Genomic DNA, 12,410 nt, shown 5'->3' on the forward strand with positions numbered 1-12,410 from the left:
AGCACACTGTTTATAAACCAGTTTACCAGTTTAATTGCAGGAAATGTTTAGTTGTTAAGCCATTTCTCATAAGTATAGACATTCACTCTGCCTGTTGGAGAGATAGAGAGAAGATTAAAGTGTCAAATTGTGGTAAAAGATGCTGTATAAAAGACAGGCTACAGCTTTTTTTCCTTGTCCCCCCCCGGAATTATTCTCTAAAATTTTACTGTTTATTGTCCCCCCCAACTATGAAATGGGATTTTCGCCCCTGTATAGAGGCCAACACCAGAGTTAACATCGCCCTGGTCCCCTTAATAAAAAGCCAATGGGATTTTACCATTGAGTTTTGAATTATTGCAGAAAATATGCTCTGTGGAAAACAAAAGTTTACACCTTCAGCAAGATAATCTCCGCAAATGAACACCTCATTTATGATTTTCTGACGTGTAAATGCAAGAGGCCAGAAGTATAAAGCTAACGTTAGGCTGTAGAGGTGGGTAGCTATGGCTCAGAGGTAGAGTAGGTGATCCACTAATTTGAAGATCAGCGGCTCGATACCCAGCTCCTCCAGTCTGCATGTCGAAGTATCCTTGAGCAAGATACTGAACCCCAAATTGTTCCAAATTGTTGTGTTAAAAAACTGAGTTATACCTTGTATGGTAGCCTCGACCACCAGTGTATGAATGTGTGTGTGAATGGTGAATATGACTTGTAGTGTAAAAAGGGCTTTGAGTGGTCAGATAACAAAAAGGCGCTATACAAGCGCAGGTCCATCTATAAACGTACTACACCACAGTCACATGAAGTATTTTATGTCATACAACATATAAACGTCTCTTAAGCTTGTGTTAACCACAGATCTTATCTCAGGCATCCAAGCGAAAACCCACTGACTTTGAGACGAGGGAACCAGGAGTGCTAAAATGCCTCATTTCCAGGTTTTAGGACTCATTCCTTTACCATTCTACAGTATACGGGTTGTAAACAGCTGATTGTACTGACCTATGTGGTTGTATTTTGGAGGACAGTCTCACTTGAATTATTAAACACCTTCCCACTTACTAATTTGCATTTTGTTTTCTCTATATGTGTTTTTTCATCAGGCTTATATATTCATACATTTAACGCATGTACGGTATAGGGCTGGGGAACATATTGAAGGGCTGTAGAGTGAGCAGCCACTTCCAGGGGTGAATGATGGTTATCCCTGATGCCTTTCAGCCGACTTGTTTCACGCTGTCTTGGGCTAATGAGAGCTGAAGTCCCATATGGCTTTACTGCATGGCTGAGAGTGAGTGGGTGTTTGCTTACTTTATCGGAAGTAGGGGTTATGTAAAACCTGAAACAGACGTAAGGACAATGCTAAAAATAGAACAAGTGAAACCGTAATATTCGGAAAGCATCTGGACCTTTGCGCTTTTTTCTTTGATACACACTATGATGCTTAGTGCGCAGTTTCCATCCTTATTTCCTTTGTTAGGAACATTCAGCCTGTCCTTTCTTACTTATTGCCTTCTGTCTTTCTTTCCATCCTCCCCTCTGTACACCCTTTTTTCCTTCATCTCTTCCTTTATACCTTATGCCTTTTTGTCCATACTTTATTCCTTCCTTCTAATTTCTTTCCATCTTTCCTCACATCCTTTTTTCCATACTTAATTACCCCTTTCTTCCCTCTTTCCTTACTTTCTTAATATCATCCTTTCTTCCCTTTATTTATACTTTATTCCTTTCTTCTTTTGTTCCTTCTTTTCATTCTTTCCTACTTTGTTTACATCTTTACTTCCTTCTGTCCCTATATCCTTATTTCCATACATCATTCCTTCCTTTACTTTCTTTGCTTCTGTCTCTTCTTTCTTCCTTCTGTTCCATTCCTTTCTTACACCCTTCTTTCTATACTTAATTCCTTTCCTCTTTTATTCCTTCATTCTTTCTTTCCTTAGATCCTTCTTTTCACACTTCATTCCTTCTTTTACTTCCTTATTTCTTTCCTTCTTTCCTCACGTCCTTCTTTCCATACGTAATACCCTTTTTCTTCCGTCTTTCCTTACTTTCTTAATTTCATCCTTTCTCTCCTTCATTTATACGTTATTCCTTTCCTCTTTTCTTCCCTCCTTTTTCATTCTCCCCTACTTAGTTTACGTCTTTACTTCCTACTGTCCCTACATCCTTCTTTTCACACTTCATTCCTTCCTTTACTTCCTTCCTTCTATCTTTCTTTACTTGTTCTTTAATTCCTCCTTTCTTTATACCTTCATCCCTTTTGGCCTTTCTCCCTTATTTATTTTTCATTCTATTGCCCTCCCTTTTTCCTTCTTTCATTTTGTTCCTTACATCCTTCTTTCCACACCTCATTAATTCCTTTACTTCCTTCTTTTTTTCCTTCCTTGCTTCCTTTCTCCTTACATCCTTCTTTTCATACTAAATTCCTTTTTATCCTTCTTTTTAGTGTGTTTCTTCTTATATTCCTCTTATCTTTATACCTTGTTTCCTTTTGGCCTTTCTTCCTCATTTTGTTTTTTCATTCTTTGCTTCCTTCTGTCTTTCTTGATGCCCTTCCTTCCTTCCTTCCTCCCTATCTTTCCTTCCTGTATCTACCCTCTGCCTTCTGTGTGTTTCTTACGTGTGTTTTGTACGTAAACACACCCTCCCGTCAGCGGTAATCGGTTCGGGCAGCGTGGTGTGTCATTTATGGCTCCGTCTTCCTCCATCACACCTGTGACTTCCTGTTGCCAGAGGCTTCACCTGCTTTCATAACAGCCCTCCGCAGAAGGACACTAGGCCGTATACTTCAGTCACACTGCACTGCATACATGATTTCAGAACGCATTAACGCTTTCATATGGTATGGTTTTTTTTTCATACACAAAAGGTCAGATGCAATGACACAAAATTGGGCTTGTTTTTTCAAGGCTTTTATTTTCTATAGTTTACGGTATATAAGGGCCTAGACTGGCATGCATGGTACATTTCCCGTTCTACACATTGCACACCCCCTATACTAAGAAATACCTGTCTCCAGAAAGCAGTCGTTTTGGTGTCCCTCAGCTCTTATTTGCATGACGCCCAGTGATGTATGAAAGACAACAAGGGTGTGGTAACGCTGGTGTTGACTGTTGACTCTGTACTGATGTGGGCAGAATCAGCAAACCACTACATGCTTTCAAATGGTCTTCTCTAAAGACGTCAGAGCCCCCATTAAAAATTATAATAAAAGAAATTTACAAGGTTTGTTGTGTTGACAATGGTATTTAAAGCATGTTTTATTTGACTGAGTATGTAGAAAGTAGTAGAAGTATAATCAGCTAAAAATCAACTCAAAGTGGTTAAAAAAAACTACATAAACACATATAGAAAAATAGACAGTAAGCAGGGTTGCTGGGGGTCTGGAAAGTACTTGTAAGTGCTTGGAATAGGACCTCACTAAGTGCCTTTAAGTTGGAAATAATTTGTCCTAGAAAGCTGCTTGAAAAGTCCTTGAAATGTATCATTACAAAAGAGTGGCAACCCTGAGTAACAACCACTATTTCCATTTGAGTTTAGACTGCCATGCAGTTTGGCATCTAATAGAGTGTGCAAAAAGATCTGCAGAAGCAAATGCAATTCTGAAACCTTTCCTTGAACCTGCAAGTAGTCATTATGTGATATTCATACTTTAATATTTGTATGAAAAGTAAAGGTGATTCCGGGGCCATGGATGGATGTACACCTGTATTGACAGGTTCTTTTTCTATGTTCCAGTATATCAATTAGTGATACTAAATTGTTTATATACATATTGGCTACTGTCCTTGAGGATGCTTCATAATATTCTAGGTAATACTGACACCATTACACACAGCGACCTTCAGGTTATTGATTCAGCATTATGCATCTAAATTGCCTTTACATCACTCCCACATACATGTATACAGTTCTTCCACCAATTTTATCTTTGTATGTTTATTTCTAGCGAAAAAAAAAGTTAATACAATCATCCAAATAACATTACATCACTATCAGGATTCAGGAAGTACATTTATGCCTATTTGGTTGACCTGACACGACAGGCTCCCAGCTGTCATGCCTCCTCCTCCTTACTGCAAACAAACACCTCAGACAGCACCTGCAGCACTCCGGGTCATAATCACATCTGCTTGACATCCGCCTTACTGTCCATTGATACATTTCAACTGATTCAGAGAATATGACCCAATTCATCGAGGACATCGACACTTCCGTGGGTGTGCCTGGATTATGCTCCTTATCCCATTTCAGAGTTAATTTTGATAGTACACATGCTGTGGAAAATTGGGTGCTTCTAATGATGAGGAGGCTGATAACACGGCTCTATGTTCATCCTGTGCTCTGCCATGATGAGGCAGTGCAGAAGTGCTATCAGCTGTTGCATCTGTGTGCGCCTCGAGGTGTTGATGATGTTTTCTGATGTACAGAATCACATTTTTCAGCAGAAACTCGGGATGTTTAAAATTCTCAATGGTTTGGGTGCACTTATCGTACGTCACTTTGGAGATAAGCATCTGCCAAATGAATGTTATGTTATGTAAAGCATGGCTGATACTTGCTACATTCTCAAAATAAAATTAATAATCAGTGCAATATAAGAAAAATAATTTGTGACTGCCCAGTCCTGCTTAAAAGCTGATTATTTTCAGTTCGTGCTTATCAAACTAACTTGATTTACTTTTCAATCTCGTCTTTATCTCAAAAACCGTTCACACATTTCATTGTATATGACAAATGGTTTGGTAACACCTAACAAACTTGACTGCTCCTATTTAATATCTGAACTTGAAAAACAACTTAAACTTTTAACATACAGTACTTGCACGCATGACTCAATATTACAAATCTGTACAAGTATTACATATACCCTGTCTTCTGCGGGTTGTTATAGTACATTTTCATCTGGTGGAATTAACTCACAGACAGTTCTACTGAAATTAATTTAATATGCTACATTAGGTTTGTAATGACTTCATGTTTTGACCTTATCGTTGTCTTATTTGCTTGGCTGCATCATCTCATATCTTGCTATTTGTATTTAGTAATTACTGCTACATATGAGAATGAACAAACATGCCTATTTAAAAAAAGTTTGTAAGTCCTGTGCACAGCAACTAAGTGCTTCTTCTAGGTGCCAGCTGGTGCAGGATAAATCACAGTCAAAAATTCAAAAAACTTCCTGCGCACACTAGAGCGTAGGATTGACAGAAGGTTTATTATCAAAAGTTAAAAACAGAAGGGGCGAACAACGCGTTTCACATGTTGCTTCATCAGATTCGCTCTTGATTGTCATCAGGTGTGCGCTTAAATAGACAAGGTGAATGACAGCCTGACAGCCCGACAATCAATCAATCTATGAGATACAAGTCCAAATTTACAAGCTCATATATTAAAAGGGCAAGTACATACAAATATTATAAATAGCATGAAAAAGATATCAAGAGTAACACAACTTCCATCATCTGACAAGTGTCAATTCTCATGATAGGAGACAATATAGATGAAAAAAGATATAATGTAGATCAAAAAAAAAAGAGTATAATAATTAAGACCCATTGCAATAATGAGATACAAATGCATAATCTAGATGTACTATACCAACTCATTTATGTATAAAAAGGAGAGTGTATACAGTATAAATAATCACAAAACATGAAAAGTAGAAATACATAGGAATGCATATCAAAAACAAGTGGGCTAATATAAGAAATGTAAACCAAGGAGGAGATACTCCACAAATCTACTCAAGCTACCTGTACCTAAACAGGGAGAGGAGGGAAGGGGATGTGCCAGGAAGGGTGAAAGTGGCTCAACTTTCCCTATACATTACCTGCAGACACAAAAGCAAAGAAAGATTAGTATACAAAACTTACAAAAATGGACTTAAGTCTAAAGTCTCATTTAGTCCATGTGGCTCTATAATATATATGTATATATATGGATGGATAGATGGATAGATGGATAGATATTGAGAGAATTAATCGCAATCCTAGAGGTGGCCTATTGGATATATACCCTTAACTCTTGAGAGCCACATGGTCTAAATGAGACTTTTTTTTTGGAGAAATTTCTTATATTACAACATGCGTTGTTTGCCCCTTCTGTTTTTAACTTTTGATGATAAACCTTCTGTCAATCCTATGCTCTAGTGTGTGCTGAAGTTTTTTGAATTCTTGAATGTCTATTTAAAAGTTTTATAATCACATATGTTTAAGTAATTCAATGGCTCCTTCATCACACAGAGACAAATTACCACTTAGGATTCATAACCAAGTACTGTGAGCTTATTTAAGGTGATGTAAGAATTGCCCCTAGTAGGGATGGGAATAGAGAAGCAGTTTCAAACTGTCTGATCTATTGGAACAGTGAAATTAAACTCATGCGTCTACGCTGTTAGAAATTTGCAAGAACAAGGATTCATGGCGGAGAGGAGCATGACTTCATCTCACAAAGGAGGAGGACAACAATGCTGCTTGTAATGTCTGTAAAATGATCATTTCAAGTACGGGTGGAAACACTGGCAATATGCTGAAAAATCTTTCTATGAAACAAGGGCTTAAATTTTAGGAGTGCCATACGCTTGACAGTCGTTGCCACTGCTTCCCAGCTGACCAGCATGTCTGTTACTGAGGGTAAATATTGTTATAACAACATAAACTCTACACAGGAAGGCTAAGCAGGTTTACTTTGACTAGGAAAACATGCAACAGTGGAGCTTTTGCACACCTGAGTCACAAGCATGCCTCAATTCTACTCTGTGCTCAGACTTAGAGATATTAAAGCCATGTAGGCCTACCTTTTTCCACACAGAAAATATTAGGGATCAATAAAGAATCAGGCTGATAAGCAGAATTACAATGGTGTTGATAAATAAAATCTTAGCAATTCAAAACTCCTTGCTCCCAACAAAATAAACTGCCGCAACTTCCTCGTGTTCCCATGTGTAGGTTTAAGGCAAACACACAGTCTGACAAGGCACTGTAACATTACATGTGCACTGTATGTAGGGGAAGAAAACCGACATATCAGCCTTGACAATATATTCAATCCCACACTTTGCACACAGAAAGCGCCTTTGGCAGCAAATCTCATTTAGAGTCAAAGCGGATGCATCTGTCCCTTGAGCACTTACAGATTTTGCAGTTTTCTCTGCCTTCCTCACAGATTTGGTTCAGCTCAGTCAAACTGGGAATCGTCTGTGAACGGCCGGTTGCAGGTCATTTCAGTAAACCGATTCAAACAGATTTTAGTTGGAGCTTTGGAGTCTGCCTCTGCAGAGCTTTCATGCTCTCACTCTGAAGTTATTCCAGCGTTTATATCTCCTCAGTGTTTGCGGTCACGGTGCTGTTAGGATGGTGTATTGATCTAAAGTCTTTGGCAGTCTGATGCAGGTTTCCTCTCAAGATTTTGCCTACATTTGTCTTAATTCACTGTTGTGTCGACTCTTTCGAGCCTCCCCCATAAAACGAAGCTGCCATCAGCACAGTTCACAGTGACAGCAGTGTTCCATGGGTGATACGCTGCGCTTGGCTTCCACAAAACTCCTCAACCTTTTTATCTCCTGCTCTACGAAATGTCTTTTAACACAATCCAGCTGTTATATGCCTTTTCGCCTCTTTTCACATGTAAAGGTTCTCGTAATCTCATGTTTTATTAATATCTACACTGTAAGAATAAATCGGAATTTTATGATAAATGACTACATTTTTACAGTAGTTTTCTGTTTTTTAAAAATAGTATAAAAATCTGTAAATTAACACCCTGCCTGTTATTTTAAGTATTTTGACAATGACAAAATACATTTATTTCTCATTTTTTTTAAAGAAAAAATACATACAATTTTATGTAAAATTACAGTAATTATCTGTAATTAAATATGTAGTTCGTTATATAATAGTTTGTGTCCATACTAACATTCTAACGTTTTTCTCTGTAATTTTAAGTTAAATCTTATTATTTTTATATTTAGGCATAATTTTACAGTCAACCTGTAATTAAATATGTAGCTCATTATATAAAGGTTTATGACCATACTTACATTTTTCTCTGTAATTTTAAGGTGTGTGTGCATATGGTTGGGTCTGCTGGTGTCCCAACATTCAAAGTGCTGCAGACATATATCCCTAGGTTTGCATCTCCCGACATGGTGAGGGTTTACGTAACTCAACTCAGGCTGTCAGATTTTCATTTCAATATATTTGAAAAAAAAAAAAAATTGCTTTTAAAGTTTGAGCTATTGTATCATACATACACACACGCCTAATTACACAAACATTGATTTATACATTACATATTCACATTTTCTGCTCCTTATTGGACACTATTATTGCGTGTTATTTTTGTTGTAGTTGTGCAAAAAATAAACTAATAAACTATATCTAAACAAGAGATAAACACTTTACTTTTCAAAGCAGCCCATAACATCACACTTAAAAACGGGAAATCTACTGCCGCCATAACAAATCGTCGTCATAGTAATCATTATTCTCAGACCTTTAACCACATGGCCATCTACCTGTGCAGTGCTTCCCAGAATTTGTTTTCTTTATGTATTTATCTTAATTACTGTTGTTTACGTCCATATGTCACTGTCTTGTTTGTCTGCGTTTATTTATTTTGTTTGAAATGGATTTTTTTGTCTTTTGTTTTTGTCATTTATTATGCGACATTTCTGTAGCAGGCACAAAAATGTTTTAATTTAAAAATTTAATTTGAATTTTTGGACAAAATGCTGAACAAATTGAAATACTCAAACATATTAAGGTCGACTAAGGTCAAATTAAGGGCACTCACTTGGCTTGTCATGTTTTTGTACATGATTATCAAATCTGTTTAAAAAGGGTCATTATAAACTGTTATTTTTTTTTAGCTGTGAGGGTAAGTTTTCAAACATGCCCTTGAAGTTGACAAATTTAACCCTCTGTGACTAATGAGCAGAAAGACACTGGATCTTTTAGTCCTTGAGCCTCCTCTTCCTCCACAAGTCTAATAAAGTTTCTCCAATAAAGTTACTTTGATTTATACGATGCTTCATTAGCTTTGCTATCTCATGCTCAAGGAAAAAAAACAAATATCACACACACACACAAAAAAAATCACATATTTTTAAATGTCATCTATATAAAGTAAACAAACATCAGAGTCAAAATGTCAAAACACATAAATTGGTTTACCGAACCAGAACGGTGGATTGAGTCAGAGAAAAAGCAAGACGCAGTCCCACTGACGTATGCCGGACAACCACAGCATCTCAAGTTTGATTCTTGCACAGTGTACTCCTTGCTCATGTTTGCTGTCTCTGTGTACACTGTCATGGTCTATTAAAGGCAAAATGCCCCCAAAAATCATCTTTAACAAACAAAGAAAGGAAGGAAGGAAGGAAGGAAGGAAGGAAGGAAGGAAGGAAGGAAGAGGAATAAGAGACAGCAAGAAACAGATGGTTAAGAGAGCATTAAATTATCCCGTATGAATACTATGACTACACACACAATGTTAAAATACTGACAGGAAGTATTAAAGAGGCGATGCAGACACATTTAGTCAATTAATAGATAAATCAATCAACAGGAAATGATCGACATCATTAATTATGCAACAGAGTCTACAGCCATGCCAGCTGCACTGTCAGACTGTACACATGTTCACTATCTTAGTTTAGCTTCTTGGAATGCTAACGTGCCAACATGCTAATTAGCAGCAAATACGTAGCACAGCTGAGGCTGATGGGAATATCGTTAGTGTTGCAGGTATTTGGACAAAACAAAAACAATGCATACATTTCACTTTTGAGTGGTTGGTGGTGCTAGATGGAAACTCATGGGAATACCAAAGTCAGAATATGTCATTTTCTGGTAACCATAAATTTCAAGGCAATCCATCCATTGGTTGAGAAATTCAGTTTGCACCAAAATGCTGAAGCAAACGATACTGCCATCCTTGGAGCCATGCAACTTCCCACTGTCTTACCCCTCGAGGTTACTGAGGGTGAAACTAAAAGACAGCCAGAATTGCTGGAGGTGTGGGGTGAGCGTTGGCACTCTCCTCCACATGTTGCTGTCCTGTCCCGCTGCACAAAAATTCTGGTCTGCTGTACATGAGGATATCAATATGATCCTTAAATTAGACATACCATTCTGCCCAAGCTTGCTTGCTCTGGGTGATCCTGTCCCACAAATACCCCTGTCTGCACCCCAGGCAGACTGGGTCCAGACATCCCTCATGCTGGGGAGAAAATGTAACAGAATGGAAGGCAATCAGCTTACCACCAGCCAGGGTGTGGTTCTCCCAACTTGGTATTGTGGCTGCACACGAGGGCCTCTCCTTTAGGCTTATTGATCAAGTGGAGAGATACTATGCTAAGTGGGCGAATTACATCTCCTTCATTAAAGGTCCCTGATGTAACTATATGATAACATACTGGCTATCTCGTATTGTTGATTTTCTTTTCGTCAGTATGTCTCAGCATTGTCTTCTGATCAACTGTACAGCTATTTAAAGATACACCTTCGTCTCTAGGAACTTGCAATTTTCTGAAATTTCATTAACTGAACAGTTATTGAAAAAAAGAAACACTACCAAGACATCTGCTCTCCATAGATTCATTAGTGTGTTGGTTTGTCGTACTACTGGATGTGGTGAAAAAGCAATGCTTGAACTCTGACTTAATGAATACAAACGAAATACAAGATCAAAATACATAAATATTTGGGTAATGCTCTTTTAAGATGCTATACGACCAGTGCTGACCTTTATTTTCCTATTAGCTTTCAGACTGGATCAGATAAGGGCACAAACATTATCTGAGGGACAGATAAGCTCTGCCTGTGAGCTCTGATCGATGTTATACAAGAAAACTGTGTATCTAAGTGGCCATCACTTTAAAAGTTGTGCTTGTCTGGAAGCCAGATCGTGCCTCTCCTTCCTGTGTGACACCACAAACGGGATTCAAGCCAGTCTGGACTTGGCCTCAGGGAGAGGGAGGAGGAGGATGGAGGCGCCCAGCAGCTCACAGCTGATCCTCACAGTACTGCCGCCTTCACTGACTATGTCTAATGACCGCTGTTTATTCTGGGGTTAGCAGGTGGTGTTATGATAGGCTATCTCAACGTGTCAATGGGTGAAGAAAAACCCAAGAATAACAATAAAAGAAGAAGCCTCTACCACCACTGGGAGGCCATGACACCACACTGCCCACAGCGAGTAACAACAGAGGAGGAGTGAGAGTTCAGCTGAGGGGAAGAGGACTTGAAGGGCTTCCTCTACTGCTGCCAGGAACAGAACAAAGTCATCTCAGTTCTTTCAAGGCTGAAAATCTCTAAAATCATCAGCAGCCCAAAGTGTTCGCCGCTGCTACATCTGATTAGAAAGAATCACTTGAGCACACTCTGTTCAGGAAGGACATTTTCTCTGTAATTGTTAAAACTGCTGCAGCTCGTCCAGTGTAACCTTGTTTTGTTGTTTTATTACAGTTGTACCTTGAAGCATATTTTCCAGTCTGTGTGATTCATTCGCCTCCACACGTGCTGCTCTCCACCTACACACAAGAACAAAACTGGGGAGCTGGATCTAAGGACGCCACACTGTATGAGCAAACTCAGAATCAAAACAAGTGTGTTACTCTGTGTTACACTGCAGTCAACACAGGCAGAATGTAAATCTCTCCAAAAGGTATACATTTACACCATCTGGGTCAAGGTCTTTTGGTGCAGGACAAATAGGATGTTTAAAACAGCCTGACTTAACATGAACAAATGCAATGATGTCCATCCCATCCATCTATTTTCAACCGCTTATTCGAAGCCAGGTCGCGGGGGCAGCAGGCCGACAAAAGCATTCCAGACATCCCTCTCTCCAGCAACATTTTGGGCGACCCCAAGGCGTTCCCAGGCCGGACAAGATGTGTAATCCCTTCACTGTGTTCTGGGTCTGCCCCGTGGCCTCCTTACAGTAGAGTATGCCCAGAACACCTCCCGCCTGAACCACCTCAACTGACCCTTTCGACGCAAAGGGGCAGCGGCTCTACTCCGAGCTCCTCACCCTATCTCTAAGGCCAGTGCAGTAGTATAGAATTGTATTGATACGGATATCAATATTGATAATCTTCCTGATACTGCTCTCCAAAATCTGGTACAAAAAGTTAAGACATGACATGATATGACAAGAAAGTTATTTTCATTTTATTTATTTTTTGCAGAAATAATATGTATTTTTTTCCCTGATTTTTCTGTATACATATAATGAGGGAGTGCTTAAAACTGACAGAAACTGTGTCCTGAGTTATTAACTACAGACTTATTTTTACAATGATAACGAGTATTACTTTGACTCAATGATGCCGAGACAATCACATTTTAAGTGTGGCGAAACCCATCAGCATCAGAGCCAGGTGGCAGCACTGAGGTCGTAGGCGCAGTAAACACTTTGCT

This window comes from Epinephelus lanceolatus, chromosome 2, assembly GCF_041903045.1.
Source record: "Epinephelus lanceolatus isolate andai-2023 chromosome 2, ASM4190304v1, whole genome shotgun sequence".
In the NCBI taxonomy this organism is placed as follows: Eukaryota; Metazoa; Chordata; class Actinopteri; order Perciformes; family Serranidae; genus Epinephelus; species Epinephelus lanceolatus.